Genomic DNA, 15,945 nt, shown 5'->3' with positions numbered 1-15,945 from the left:
TTCCTACCCTTTGACTTTGAATTTGAATTTGGCCAAAAGAACATTCACATATGTGGTGCAAATAGAGGCTTAAAAACATTTGCTCTGTTGAACATGTACTCTTATACTTCTGCGATTGCAAAAAGAACAATGTGTCTTGGCTGGCTGACTGGTCCCAGGAGGGGAGGAGAAACACACACAACAGAGTTGCCTGGCTAAGCTCAGCCTAGGAGAGCACCCCAGCTGACTGTAGATACATAAGCGAGCCCAGCCTAGATCAGTCAAACCCCAACCTAGATCAGTTAAACCCTAATCAATCCCTCGATGCCTGTACTATATAATAAGGCACTATAATGTTATGGTGGATTACTATTGTAAAGCAATCATACTTAACCAATATGGGATCGTGTTGGCTCTCCAGGTAGTTCCATAACCTCAGAATAGCTCTAATTGGAGTTAATAACCACATCAATCTACAGAGACATTGGTGGATATTTGCTTCATAGAAGCAAAGATATTTGCTTCATAGGTTTGGCATTCTGATCTAAAACCACAGAAATTTCACCTTCCCTATCCTAAGGAAAGATCCTGGGACTTTTTCTGAAATTTCCCATCTTGTTGGTGTTTTTGTTTTTGTTTTTTCTTTTGAGACAGAGTCTCAATATGTTGCCCTTGGTAGAATGCTGTGGCATCACAACTCATAGCAACCTCAAACTCTTGGGCTTAAGCGATTCTCTTGCCTCAGCCTCCCAAGTAGCTGGGACTACAGAGGCCTGCCAGAACACCTGGCTATTTTTTGTTATTGTTGTTGCAGTTGTTATTGTCGTTTTAGCAGGCCTGGGCCGGGTTCAAACCCACCAGCCCAGTATATGTGCCCTAACTACTGAGTTATGGGCACCGAACCAAATCTCCCATCTTGGTTTGAGCTCCTCCAGAAGTTCACACTGAGATAAGGATTCAGGTGCAAGTATTACAGTTTAAGTAGTGTAAGTATGGCAGTGGGTGATACCAAGGGAAAATGGACAACAAAGGATGTATTACCAAGCTAGCTACTACTACGGGCAACTGGAGCCTAATGCCCCCAGGCAGGTCTGAGAGCCAGTGTGGAACACATCCTCATCCAAGGATGGGGAGCTGAGGCATTTCTCATGCCTTCCACTTATCAGCTAAGGGCTACCCCAAGATGGGGGGCATCATGATTGGGGGTACTTCCAGCCTGCCACATAGCAGTGGCCAGGTAGTGCCCTAAGGCAAGGAAATGCAGGTGCTGGTGACTGGAAGCCTGATAGTTCCGTACCAGAATGGTAAAGCAAAGAACTCTGGGGCAGAGTGCTGGCAGCACCTGCTATACCCTGTTCTGGTGTTGCCTTAACTTGAGGAGCATGAAATCCTGGCCAGTTGGGCATGTACACGTGCAGGTGTGTGGTGACCAGAGCAAAGTTCTCCTCCGCTAAGCAAGGAGAATAAGGATCTGGTGTTGCCAGCAGTCAGTTTAACTGTAAGTTGGACAAAGCCCGAACACAGAATCAAGCCAAGCAGGAATATCCCCAGGTGGCATGCCATTACCAGAGCAGAAAGGAGGGCAAGAGCCACAGCTCTGGGCAGCCCCTGTGGCTCAAGGAGTAGGGCACTGGTCCCATATGCTGGACGTGGCGGGTTCAAACCCAGCCCCGGCCAAAAACCACAAAAAAAAAAAAAAAAAGAGCCACAGCTCTGACAACATCCTTGGAACACCTGTATCCAGCCATACATTTGTCCCCAAGGCCACATCAGAAGAACAAGGTCAAGTGCTTTGAGGAGAAAGGGAAGTTTATTTATCTGTGGGCAAATGAGGAGGTTGTCATACTCCCATCTTACAGTATCCATGTCCTAACTATAAGCTAAAATACAGCGCTTTTAAGGACAAGTGGAGACTAGGACGATTAGCTTTATGATATCACTATTTAACTACAGTTGATGATCTTGATTTATCCCATCTCTGGCAGAGAGATCTCTTGACTTCTGCCAGGACACTTTCACTGCTAAGCCATCTCCTGAGGTACAAAGAACAAAGAACACTCCCTGTCCCTCTGATTACTGGTCTTAGGCTGGGATGCAGGTTTTAGTTCCTAAAAAAGGGTAAAAGGATTTCAAAGAGATAGTAGCCGTGAAACCGTTTTTGATCTTTTTCAGGACTTTGCCTGATACAATACCTAAAGCTTCATGGGCTTTCCACTCAAGTGAATGCCTCTAAAAAGGGGTGGGACATTACCTAAGCTAGTTCATTTGCTTATAAATTGTTCAGTAAAATAGACATTCCAGAAGAAGTGTCTTATTTATGCTATGGCTTCATATTTCCCCAGCAGGTAGCCCCTGGGAATGGTAGACTGGCTTTAGAATCAGGGCCTTATATCTTAATTTCAGAGATGCTTTAATTACACATTTTACTATCTTCAAATCACTATTGATTCTGAATACTTTGGCTCTAAATTTCCGTGGCCTCTCCCCAACATAAGCTTCCTCAATTACCTGCCCCCCACTCCCACCCCCCCGAAGGTCTGCACCTGAAGGTCTGCTCCTGCAGCCCCTTGGGTCCCTTGCTGCTCACTTGCCATGACTCTGTGCCCAGACATCATTCCTACCTCTGACTTCCTGACTGGGGACAATCTAACCTTTGAAAAATAAAATCCATGAGATGTTAGCTACTGAGGAGAGAAACATGGGACAGATTTCTGGGGTCAAAACGGACGGGAATATCCCCAGGTGGCATGCCATTACCAGAGCAGACAGGGAAAATTCTATGATGTTGAAGCAGTGAGTTTGGTTTTCAGGAAGGGAAAGCAAAGGCGAGAGATCTCAGTGCAACAACCACAGAACATTCCTCTTACTAAGAAACTATTGTATGCATAGCACTATACTTAAGCGCTACAGAAATACCCAAATGAAGTAAGACAGTCTCTACTTTCCAGGCAATTTTAATGTAGCTGAAGGATAAAGTAAAAATTTAGAGAACAATTGCAAGGTAAAATATAACAGCGCACAGCAGAGCAGAACAAAGAGTAAGAGATGAGTAATAAGCAGATGAGCTAGAAGGACTGGGTGAGGTGAGTTAGCACAAGAGAGACTCTTAGAGGAAATGATTCCTGAGCCAGGCCCTGAAGGAAGTAATTGACAAATGTAAACTCTCCAGCTGGCCACAGGGGAAGAGGCTGGGCCCTCTGCAGGAGTTGCATAACTGAAATATGCCCTGACCTGTTTGTCTGTGAAGACTCAAGCCAACTCTGAAGGCATTTAGCTTGTATCTGTACGTCTGCACAAAACCACTGTTTTGATCAAAAGAATGCGGAATGTTTGGCACTGGGCGCACCTTACGGATGATGTCATGTCTGTACATCAAAGTTGAGCTCATGTCACCTGCAAGGGGAGAAAACCTACAAAATCTAGTTTGATTATGCTTTTATTTAGCCTTTTGTTCCCAAAGTTAATTTTTAGGATAAAAGATTTTCGTCTTGATTCCAGCCCTCTGTAAAAGAAGGTCATTTTAAAAGTCTGATTCCTTGGAGTGAAATGCAGGATTTATGGAAACACAAATTCTCATTGATATGTTAATTGTGCTAAGTGAACCGAAAGTCCTCCTTAAAAAAAGCAAACCACAATTTTATTTTATTTATTTATTTTTTTCACCCAAGCCAATCAATGGAGAGAAACGACAATTTTTTTAAAAACCTAACTTTTTGCCTTAGGTGCAGAAAGCTAGAGGAGGACACAATAAGAGAGTTTGGAGATTGTTCATTCGTTGCAAGAGGTAACAGCTAAAAACATGGTCCTTAGCCATGATGAAAACATGTTTTTAAGTTCCTTCCTTATTCTGGCGAGATAGAAATAAGTTGTAATGAAACCACTTCTGTCAAGACTAGAAGCTTTGCCCTTATCGCCGTTGTTAAAAGCAATCCAAGAAATACTATTTAAGGCTAATTTTGCTGCCCCTTTGAAGAGACTTTTGAAACCACAAGAAAAGAGCCCAGACAATAAGCTGAATTGGAAGGATGAGTTCCTCCTTGGCAGTCAGAGTTGAATTACATTGTCCCCTGTCTGTGGATAAAACAGAGAATTGTGCTCTTTGGAGCTGCCAACCCCTTACTTGACAACCACTATAAAAATTTAACAATAAATGAAACTGACAGCCTACTTTACCAGATTGGAAACACATCTGAACTTCCCCGGAAAGACAGCTGGACTTGAGTTCATTTCCCTGGAGGCTGGGCTACAGCCATACCTAATGAAAACAAGGATGGGTACATATTTATTTCCAAGGCATTGTAGCCTGCGCTCTGCTTCCAGACTTACAGCAGAACCAAGATCAATTTTCGCATCTTTTCACTAAATGGATGGGATGTGAAATTACTCCTATTGACAATAAGCATTCTCAAGGGCTCTGGTAATTGTGCAGCCCAGCACAGCAGAAAAGAGGCGCTAACAAAAGCACATAGACAATTGGTTACCATCAATTTCCTCTGGTGCTGGCACATGTGAGTAACCATAGTAAAAAAATGAGGTCTGAGATAAAGCCTATGCCTTCTCCACCAGTAGCAAATCTAACTGGCAGAATACGGCCAGCAGGTGATTTCTTCTCCAGCGATTGTTGGCAAGTTTGTGACATCAAATCTAATCACAGCCAGGATCTGAGGACTGAGAAAGCAAGGGGGTCTAACCTTCTGCCTGGTAATTTCTGCGTATCGGTCCTCCTACCCCCTCTCCCTACATTCCTCCCGTCTTTTATTCTGCCTCATTTGTGAGATGAGTGCCGAATGGCCTCTTCAACAATGGACCAGAGTGGACAGCTTCATTTTCATTCCCATCTTTAAAGGTTTGACTAATGTGGGTTACTTAGATTGGAGATAGCTCTTGGCTTCTGTCTCAGATGCTTAGAGCCAAGAATGAAGACAGAAGTAAGCCCCCTGTTGAAGTGTGTTAGGACCTCAATGGAGTGTGTAAGTGAGAGATGCTACCCTTAGTCCTCATTCCCGGACTGTCTTGCAAATACCAAAAGCTGACCCAGCACTAATGAAACATCATTCTTAGGAAGGTGCCCATAGGTCAACTCTCTCACTGTTATAAGAATGATTTATTTCCTCTAAAAGATTCCATTTAATTCAACCAAAGGTAAATGTAATAAAAAGCACTTTGTATGCTTGCATAAATGCAACTTAAGTAGGAAGTTGCTGTTTTGACAGTTTGACAATAAAAGTGTATGCAACAGGAAAGAAATTCTCATGAAGTACATAGAAAAGTGGATTTAAAATGTTACAAGATTAGGTTCACCTTTTGAAAATTCTGGGTCAGTTTGGGATCTGGGCTGTCAATCAGAGTCAACAAAAGGGCACATTTCTTTCATGCCTTTGTCTGCCCAAAGTTAAAATAAATAAAATGTTCCTGTCCATGTTTTCTATCAAAGAATTTCCTTTTTTGCAGTACCAGAAAACCAGATAGAAGACGTGAATCTACATTTGTTGAGTGTCCGACATTATGTGAGGTACTTTACATACAGTATTCATTTTGTAAATGTTACCTAATTTAATTTTCACAATACTAAGGAATTATTAACCCAAGGATGTCTGGCTGCTAAGCTTGGAATCTTCCCTCTCTATGCCATTATGGCACATGGTTTTGCCAATTTTCAGAAAAACAAAGTCCAATAAAATTTACTTGACAGTATAATTATGTGGCTCAAAGGAGTGGAGCCCCGGCCCCATATACTGGAGGGGGCTCAAATCTGGCCCTGCCCAAAATCTGCAAAAAAAAAAAAAAAAAATATTTAATCTGTTGTGATCAAAAAGGTGTTTTTTGCCTCAAGTTTTATTTTCCCAAACGGCAACTATCACATCTTAGTTTTATGGCTTTTATATTCATATAGTTAAAAGTAAGTCAGGTTTCAGGGTAGGCTGAATCAGTAGTGATCCTAGGTCTATTCTAATATCAAGTTATTTACTTAATCCTTTTCTAACAAAATAAGAGAGTAGAAAAAAATGGCGGTTATTTGAGCTGTTTTTTTGTTTGTTTTGAGACAGAATCTGTTGCCCTGGGTAGAACCACCTCACCTGGCTCTTTCCACATTCTTTAGGGAAGAGTGTGTTGCTCTCATGGCATTGCTCTCAGAAATTTGGGGTAAAACTCCCAAATTCCTTTATTTCTCTTAATCGTTTAGACACCAAGATCCATAAATTTATCTCAGTCCTTGAACCAGTTTCTGTTGTCAAATATTATCTAATATTACAGTTAAATAAAAAACAACATGTTTGTTTGAGAGAATTACAGCCTATAATTTTGTGTTGCTGAAGTCCCCAGGTCCAAAGGTTGGGAGCAGGCTGGCTACAATGGACCTATACAAAGAAGTAAATAATACCAAATACTATACAGAATCCCTACAACCCAAAGGCTCACATAAGGGCCGTGTGTGCTGTGGTCGTAGCACTTTGGGCACCTGAGGTGGGTGTATTGTTTGAGCTCAGGAGTTCAAGACTAGCCTAAGCAAGAACAAGACCCCATCCCTACTGATAATAGAAAAACTAGCCAGTCATTGTGGCAGGCACCTATAGTCCCAGCTACTTGGGAGGCTAAGGCAGGAGGATCCCTTGAGCCCAAGAGTTTGAGGTTACTGTGAGCTATGACACTACAGCACTCTACTAGTAAGACTCTGTCTCAAAAAAAAAAAAGGCTCAGTGCCTGTAGCTCAAGCAGCTAGGGTGCCAGCCACATACACCAGAGCTGGCAGGTCTGAATCCAGCCTGGGTCTGCCAAGCAGCAATGACAACTACAACCAAAAAATAGCTGGGCGTTGTGGTGGGCGCCTATAGTCCCAGCTACTTGGGAGGCTGAGGCAAGAGAATTGCGTAAGCCCAAGAGTTGGAGGTTGCTGTGAGCTGTGACATCACAGCACTCTACCCAGGGCCGACAGCTTGAGACTGTCTCAGGAAAAAAAAAAAGGATGTTACTTGGAGAGTATTAAGAGAAAAATTGCTGAAGTTTATTTCCATCATCTTTCCTTCAAAATCCATTTTGCTTCCTAAGTATCTAATCTCTGTTAGTTTTATCACCATTTTCTAAGTACCCAGGATAAAAATCTGAGAACAGAGGGGTGGCACCTGTGGCTCAAAGGAGTAGGGCCCCGGCCCCGTGTGCCAGATGGAGGTGGTGGATTCAAACCCAGCCTTGGCCAGAAACTGCAAAAAAAAAAAAAAAAAAAAAAATCTGAGAATAGCACTTCCCGTAATGGGTTCTATGAAATACTAAGGTCAATGATATGCTAATAAGATTCTGCCAAATGAAGAATTGCTTTTGGAAATGTTAGATTAAAGAAAATCACACAGGTCCCACTTCTGGTAATGGCCAAGTAGCTCATATGAGACCAATCCTACTGTAGACCAAAACTAAATTCTTGAGAAATATATACTTCTTAAAAAATAGAAACAACTACTTGAAGGCTGGATGGTAGTGGCTTATGCCTATAATACTAGTATTTTTGGAGGTTGAGATGGGAGGATCATTTGAGCCCAGCAGTTCAAGTTGCAGTGAGCTATGATCATGCCACTGCACTCAGCCTGGGTGACAGGGCAAGACACTATCTCTAAAAAACAAATAAAACCTAAAAATAAAAGTGGGGGGCAGTGCCTGTGGCTCAAAGGAGTAGGGTGCTGGCCCCATATGCCGGAGGTGGTGGGTTCAAACCCAGCCCCGGCCAAAAAACTGCAAAAAAAAAAAAAAAAAAGAAACCTCAAACAAACTAACAAAATACAACTACTTGAAGTAACTGAAGAATGACCAAAAATTGGTAGATACAAAGATGGGCCCAAACTATGAAGAAGGGAATAGCATTGGCTGAATTTCCCATTTTTATACTTTTTGCCCTGAAACAGGCCCTAGGCAGAACAGTTAAAACTTAGTATTACTAACTTGAAGAACTAGAAAACACAGTTCTGGATGACTACAGCACCCTAAAAGTAGAGGACATCTTAGAAAGGAGAGAACCAGGAAAGGAGAGGACCAGATTCTCTGTAAAAATCTCTGGCTGACATCTGAACCCCACATACTTATGGCAGATTCCAAGCAGCCCAGCTAAGACTACAAAGAAATTAATTAAGATTTTAGTTGATACCCTTCTTAGGGAAGATAGAGTTTGCAGTTTGAGTTCATCCAAGTTACCTTTCTACTAAAAGAAAAACTGAAAAACTCTCTAAATGAACATATAGAATCCAGAATTTTTATGCTGTATCATTCATAACATCCAGAATTTAATTCAAAATTACTCAACATCCTAGCACTCTGGGGAGGCCGAGGTGGGTGGATTGCCTGAGCTCAGGAGTTTGGGACTGGCCTGAGCAAGAGCGACACCCTAAAAAAATAGCTAGGCATTCTGAGCAGCACCTATAGTCCCAGCTGCTTGGGAGGTGAAGGCAAGACGATTGCTTGAGCCTAGGAGTCTGAGGTTGCTGTGAGCTATGACACCATGCCACTCTACTGAGGTTGACAAAGTGAGACTCTGTCTCAAAAAAAAAGAAAAAATCACTCAACATACAAAGAAATTGGAAAATATGCCTACTACTCAAGAGAAAAGACAATCAACAGAGACTGACCCCTAGATGACCCCAATATTGGGATTAGCAGACAAGAATTTTAAAGTAGCCATTATAATGATGTTCAATTATGGAAAATACTCTTAACAATGAATTTGGTTGTAGATCACTAAAGAACATCTCTATGGAAGACAGCGTGTGAAATGCTACCTTAGAGATTCAGTGAAGGTATTTGCAACTAAACTATAAACAAAAGCTCTATAATATTGATTTGACTCTAGTACTGAGCTGATATTCTGTAGGGCAGGGGCAGATGTAATTCTCAGTTATGAGGGAAAGAATAAACGTGTATTAGATGTTGCTATGTGTCAGGCAGCATTATTTCATAAAATAGGTTTTGCTATTCTTGATTTAATAAAAAACTGGGATTTTGAAAAGCTCCGTAACTTATTTGCTGAAGGTTACTCAATTAGTAAATGTCGACCAAGATTCAAATTCAGTTCTGCCAGGCTGAAAAACCCACACTCTTCATTCTGTTCTATTCCCTGGTTATTGGAAGTGTGATGTGTAAGAACAACTGTAGCAGAAGGGCCTGGGAACTTGTTAGGAATGCAGGATCTCAGACCCTGGTGACAGCCTACTAAATCAGAATCTGCATTTAATAAGATCCTTGGGAAATTTGCACTCACATTAATGTTTGAGAAGCATTGGTCTATACCAGTAGATCTCAAAGTATAATCCCTGGACCAGCAACACAAGCCAAGCATTGCCTGCGGACTTGTTTTTTTTTTTTTTTGTGGTTTTTGGCTGGGGCTGGGTTTGAACCCGCCACCTCTGGCATATGGGACCGGCGCCCTACTCCTTGAGCCACAGGCGCTACCCACCTGCGGACTTGTTAAGAATGCAGATTCTTTAGGCCCAATCCCAGAACTACTGAATCAGAAAAATCTAGATTTTAATAAGCTCCTCAAGTGATTATAATATGAACTACAACTTGAAAACCAGTGGTCTATACCATGCTGCCTCACATTAAATTATTAAAAGTAACTGACGTGGCTAGAAGGAGAATGAGTAAAGGGGGAGTGAGTGAAAGTCAGATTTAGATAAAAATAAGCTAAACCAAATAGTTTCAAGTAATAACCTATGTTAAGAAAAGCACACAATTTTATGGAGAGACATAAAAGGATGGTGAGTCTAAATATGGAGGAAATGCCAATGCTTCACAAATTATATGCCTATTTAATAGAATTTGAATTAGTATCCTAGTGAGAAGGAGAAATTTAAAAATTTATACGAAATTTATACAAAAAGTTAATTATATAAAGTTAAATTATACAAATTTATACAAGCAAAAATAATTTTTTTTAAAAAAAGAAGCTAGGGTGGTGCCTGTGGCTCAGTGGGTAGGGCACTGGCCCCATATACCAAGGGTGGCGGGTTCAAACCTGGCCCTGGCCAAACTGCAACAAAAAAATAGCTGGGTGTTGTGGCAGGTACTCCCAGCTACTCGGGAGGCTGAGGCAGAAGAATCACCTAAGTCCAGGAGTGGGAGGTTGCTGTGAGCTGTGAAGCCACAGTACTCTACCAAGGGCGATAAAGTGAGACTCTGTCTCTAAAAAAATAAATAAATAAGATAAATGAGAGAGGCTAACTCTACCAGAAATTAAAGCATACTCTAAAGCTACAATAAATAAAATACAAAAATTTGTCACTAGACTAAGAAAACATTATGTGTTTACTAACATAATGATTTTCAAAAAGAGGAGCTTTTTTAAACAATGCATGCCACCTCTGGCAATTCTGGGACGCCTCCCTTTGGGGTCAAACCCTCCAGTTATAAATGATTGTACATTGTGACTTTGTGTATTATGGAGATAGAAAAAATACAGTAGAACCTGTAAATTGTAACCCAAACTGTTCAAATAGAGAGGTGGTCAACGTAAGAAGCTTGGGCTATTATATGTGGTACATTTTGGGTCTATGAAAATTAGGTCAACTTAAGGAGGTGGTCAGTGTAGAGAGGTGGTCAACTATGGAGGTTTTACTGTTTAAGAATTTAGCATATAATTAAAGCTGCATCCCAGATTAATGAAAATATGGAATATTAAATAATTCATACTGAGGAAAATGATGAACTATTTTGAGAAATTAAATTAGAAGTTCCCATCAGAATTTCCACAACGTATTCCAGAAAGTTTTGGCAGGCCCAGGCTGGGTTCGAACCCGTCAGCTCTGGTGTATGCGGCTGGCGCCATAGCTACTGAGCTACAAGCACCGAACCATGTTCCAGAAAGTTTTAAAAGTACTTTAAAAACATGCAACAGAGAAGACAGATTTAGCTACATAAAAATTTAACTTCTATATTTCAAAATATGACAAACAACATTTAAAAGATAATAACAAACTATATTTTAAAAGTGTGACAATTATGGAGAAATGGTTAACACCTTAATATTTAAAGCATTCTTACAAATCAATGACAAAATCATTAATCTCTCAATAAAAATATGGGCAAAAGACATGAACAGACAGGTCATGAAAGAAGAATATAAATGTTAATAATCATATTTTAAAGTTTCAACATTAGTATTTAAAATATAAACTTCATTAATAATAATTGAGTTAAAAGCATATTTTTAGCTTAAATTTGATTGTTTAAATTTGGTTAAAATTTAACCAGGCAATATATGAACACTGGTGTGCTTCTCTATGGAACAGCAAAGTGGCAGAAGTATTTGAAAAAGCTATTTAACAATGACTTCATCTAGTAATTTTACCCATGGAAATTAATCCTAATCGTACATTCAGAGTTTACCACATAAAATAAAAAAATTGAAAAGACTATAAATTACCAAAACCAAAAGAATTAAATATATGATGGTATGTTCATTGAATATAATATTAAGCAGCCATTAAAAATCATGCTTTCTAAAAAAATTTAGTGATATAAAAATATTTCAATATATTAGGAAAGGTCAAAAAGGCAAGATACAAAATTATAGGCAATAGAAATTTAATATTGTACAAAGTAAAAATAATCTAAAATATTAGCAGTGATTTTCTGAAAATGGGATTAGGGTGATCTAAAATTTTTCTTTTTGAAAACTTTCTGTTTATTACAGTAAACACTACTATCATAATGAGAATAACTTTTTAAAAGCGAAATGGTATGAAGAGTGTCTTAGTCTATTTGGGCTGCTTTTATTTATCACAGTTCTAGAGGCTACAAAGTCCAAGGTGCTGGCAGATTTCATGCCTGGTGAGAACCTGCTTCCTCTAGACAACTATCTTGTCACTTTAACCTAACAGAGCAGAAGCATTAAGGGGTCTGTCTTGGACCCCTATTATAAGGGCACTAATTCCAGTCCTGAGGGGTCCAATCCTATGACCTAACCACTTCCAAAGGCCCTACTTCACCCTGGGGGTGAGGATCTCAGCATATAATTTCAGGAGACACATAAATATTCAGATTATAATGAAGATTATTCAGGAAAACTCATTTTCTCTCTTTGATTACTACCAGCCCCAAAATAGGGCTATTTGTTAAAGAATCAATCAATTGAAAGGCACATATCAGGCCAACAATTGTGTTGTAGTACATGCTATTAAAAGCAGAATAAGGAAACATAAATCCACATTTTCTAGTCCAAATTAACCTTAAAACCCATATGAATGATTTCTTTTAGATCTCTATTTGATGTGCACATACATGATGAAAATTAAGCAAACAACCAATCTTAAAAAGTGTTGCCCAAAGTGAATTTGTCACTGACATTACTGATGTGGTATTCTTGTTTTCATTGTTTCTGATCTCAGGGTCTGATCTTAGTCACCACTCCCTCTTGACCATTAAGCCCCCTTTGTACCCGCTTTCTTTTTCCTATTGTTTGGCATCAATTCTCTCGACTTCCTCCAGACTCCTCTCTAGCCACACTCTCCCCAAATATATAGTGTATATAATTTCCCCATGCCCTCCACTAGGTGTCTGCTAATATAAAAACCACACTCATCAACAATCATCAAATTGGTTGACTTTTTTTTCTTCTCACATTCACTTTTGTCAAGAACAGTGAAGGGTCCAAGACTTCCCCCTACTTGGAAGCTAAGTTAGCCTTTACAGTTTCATGGATGCTGGCACAAGACAGGAGGCTCCTGGGTTGGAGACAAAGGACTTTATTACTTGTAACACATCAAGTTGCATAAACTTCACAATTGCATTAATTCCTCTTGCTTCCAAACCCTCACAAGAGTGACAGAGAGGGGTTCAGGTGAATGTTGGGCATATGGTAGATTTTCATCAAAACTGAGGAGCCTTAAGCATAGGGAACCCAAACTGTTTATAATGAGCTGCAAGCACACTTGCCCAATCTTTGCCTTTGAAGGGAGGCATTATACTCAACAGTGAACAAATCTGCCTTTTTCTTCAGAAGGTGATTTAATCTCTGTCTTCGAGGCTCTTTGCTATACAAATAGCCTTTAAAAGATAGTCTGGGAAAAAGCTATCAGTGCTTATGCTCCCAAGACAGGCAGAAATGTGGGAGACCCACGGGCAATTGTCTCCCTGGCACGTTTTCCAACAGTTTATTTTATTTTATTTTATTTTATTTTATTTTTAAAACAATTTATAGATACTTTATTCAACTCCAAGAAGATCTTTTTGTTTGCAGTTTTTGCCAGAGCCAGGCTTGAACCCACCACCCCCGGTGTATGGGGCCGGTGCCCTACTCCTTGAGCCACAGGCACCGCCCCAACAGTTTTTTAATTTTGTGTTTTGATATGGTTTCAAACTTACAGAAAAGTTTCAAGAATAGTGCCAGGAACTCCCTTACACTTCCCTGTTTGCCAATTACAATTTGCCGCATTTGCGCTCTCTCCGGTCTGTGTGTGTCTCTCTCTTTTCTCCCACTCCCCATCTCAGATTAGGTTTGTCCAGTATTTCCTCATGATGAAATTCACCTGCTCTGTGCCCTTGTCAGTGCCCTGTATCATGAGACAGGTGATGGAGGTTTGTCCCAATACTGGTGATGTTGCATTTGGTTACCCTGGTGTCTGCCTGGATTCTTCACTGTGAAGTTACTGTTTTCCTCTTTGTAATTAATAAGTAACTTATTAGGAGATACTCTGAGACTATGTAAATGTGCTGTTCCTCATGAAAAAAAATTCCTACCAGTTGTAGCCTCCGTTGAGGATTAAACTCACCCCATCATTCCCTCTACATTCGCCAGTTGACTTGCTGTTATAAAGAAGAGCTTTCTCGGCTCCCAAATTTGTTTATTCATTCATTTACTTCAGTATGGACTCATAGATTCTTATTTTGTTGAATAGGTTATAATCTATTACTATTATTATTTATTATGATGCTGGGTGCAGCAAGGTCCTTCAGGCTCACTTTGTATTTTCCCTATCCCAGCCCTCGAGTCAGCCTTTTCTCCAGTGGTTCCAGAAAACAGTATCTGGGAACCAGAATCTTACCTCTAAATGTGCTCTGGTAGGTATTGTTTCTAGACTCTCATAGCAAGAACACACACACATATGTGCCCTGCATGAAATCGTAAGTTCACATTGGTACCACCAGTTCCCAATTCCAAACCAACACAGCAGTGTATCCTTCCCATAGTAACTCTACTCTCTAGAGTGGATCCCGTTGTCTTGAATATATTTACTCATTTATAATCCTCAAGAAAGCTTCAGAACTGCTAACCTGTACCACTATAAAAAGCAAATCTACTAGAGTTCAAAATTGTTTGTTTCTTTTATTAGGTAAAATTTACCTACAGTGAAATGCACAAATCTTAACTACCCAATTCTAATGGCTTTTTTCTTTCTTCCTTTTTTTATAGAGATAAGATCTTCCTTCATCACCGTGGCTGGAGTGCAGTGGCCTGCACTCATAGCTCACTACGGTCCCAAACTCCTGGCCTTAAGTGATCCTATTGTCCTGGTCTCCCAAGGCATGTTAGAATATCAAGGTAAGGGGATTGCTTGAGCCCAGAAGTTCAAGGCCAGCCTGAGCAACATAATAAACCCCCTACCTCTTCCAATTTTTTTTTAAAAATTAGCTAGGTGTTGAAGTGCATGCCTGTAGTCCTAACTACTGGGGAAACTGAGCCAGAAAGATCACGTGAGCCCAGGAGTTCAGGGTTACAGTGAGCTATCATCATCTACCACACTCCAGCCTGAATAACAGAGCGATATCCTGTCTCTAAAATAAACAAACAAAAAAGAAATGGGCCTGTTAAGAGGCATTAATCCCTCATGGATGGATTAATATCATTATCTTAGGAGTAGGTTCATTTTTCACGAGAGTGGATTGTCATAGAAGTGAGTTAAGCCCTCTCTTGCTCACACTCTGTCTCACACAGTCTTGTCCTTGTACCTTTTGCCGTAGGATGCTGCAGCACAGTGGCCCTTACCAGGTGCTGGCACTATGCTCTTGGACTTCCCAGCCTCTAGAAATGTGAGGCAAATAAACTTCTTTTCATTATGAATTACCCAGTCTTAGATATTCTGTTATAATAGCACAGATAGATTAAAATACTGGTTCTAATTTGGGGCTATTATAAATAAAGCCACTATGAATATTCTTGTATAAGACTTTTTGTGGACATACATCTTATTTCTCGTGGGTAAATATCTAGGAGTAAAATTGAAAACTAAGGTTATAGGGTAGGTATACATTCAAATTTTGAAAAACTACTTCTGTTTTCCAACGTAGTGGTACCATTTTACCCTTCTCTCAATAATATATGAGAGTTCTTGTTGCTTCTGTAAGAATTGAAAAACTCTACCTCCATCCTATAAGGTTCCCTGGCGGGTCCAAGAATTGAATTGACTTAATATAGATTAAGAGGAGAAAAGCATAACACCAGTTTTACAGGGCACTGGAGCCCACGTAAAGAAATGAGGGCTCCAGGAAGCAGTTAGAGTCAGTTATTTATATACTAGATTGAATGGAGAATAATTACTTGTGAAGAAGCAACTAAATTATGTTGGGAAGCTTAAAAGGTAGGAGTAATTTTAATAATATCTGTACAGAATTCTCTTGCTCTCAACTTGTCTTTAAAGATAAGGATGTTGGCTTTCCTTCTAGCATAGGAAAGGTGTCTGTCACAAAGGAATTTCATCTTTTGCTTCTAAGAAAGAGCATGAAGGTCAAATTGGTCTTCCTGCACCTACTGCTTTTCAAGTGCCTAAAGGCACTTAAATAGTTAATATGCCAGAGGGATATATTTTTAACTCCTTTACTCCATATCCTTGCCAAAATTTTGTTGTTAGTGTGCATAATTTTAACCATCTTAGTAGTTACAGAGAGATTTCTCGCTGTGGTTTTAATTTATGTTTCCCTGATAACTAATGATGTTGATCACGCTTTAAAAATATGTTTATTGGCCATCTGCTTAGCTTCCTTTAGGAAGTG

General features: G+C 39.9%; 1 protein-coding gene across 5 annotated transcripts in view; it reads left to right on the top strand.

The window, feature by feature from the left end:
- The window catches only part of MARCHF10 (membrane associated ring-CH-type finger 10), a 239,954-nt gene that overhangs the window by 60,520 nt on the left and 163,489 nt on the right, over positions 1-15,945 (top strand). For all 5 annotated transcript variants that reach the window (XM_053567916.1, XM_053567913.1, XM_053567915.1 and 2 more), the window contains exons 2-3: positions 5,431-5,491; positions 14,369-14,497. The gene's annotated coding sequence lies outside the window, so the exon portion shown is untranslated. The remainder of the gene's footprint in view (positions 1-5,430; positions 5,492-14,368; positions 14,498-15,945) is intronic.

The sequence above is a fragment of the Nycticebus coucang genome, chromosome 18 (genome assembly GCF_027406575.1).
Source record: "Nycticebus coucang isolate mNycCou1 chromosome 18, mNycCou1.pri, whole genome shotgun sequence".
Taxonomy (NCBI): Eukaryota; Metazoa; Chordata; class Mammalia; order Primates; family Lorisidae; genus Nycticebus; species Nycticebus coucang.
The sequence above is the reverse complement of the archived record's forward strand: the minus strand, read 5'-3'. Positions and strand labels throughout refer to the sequence as shown.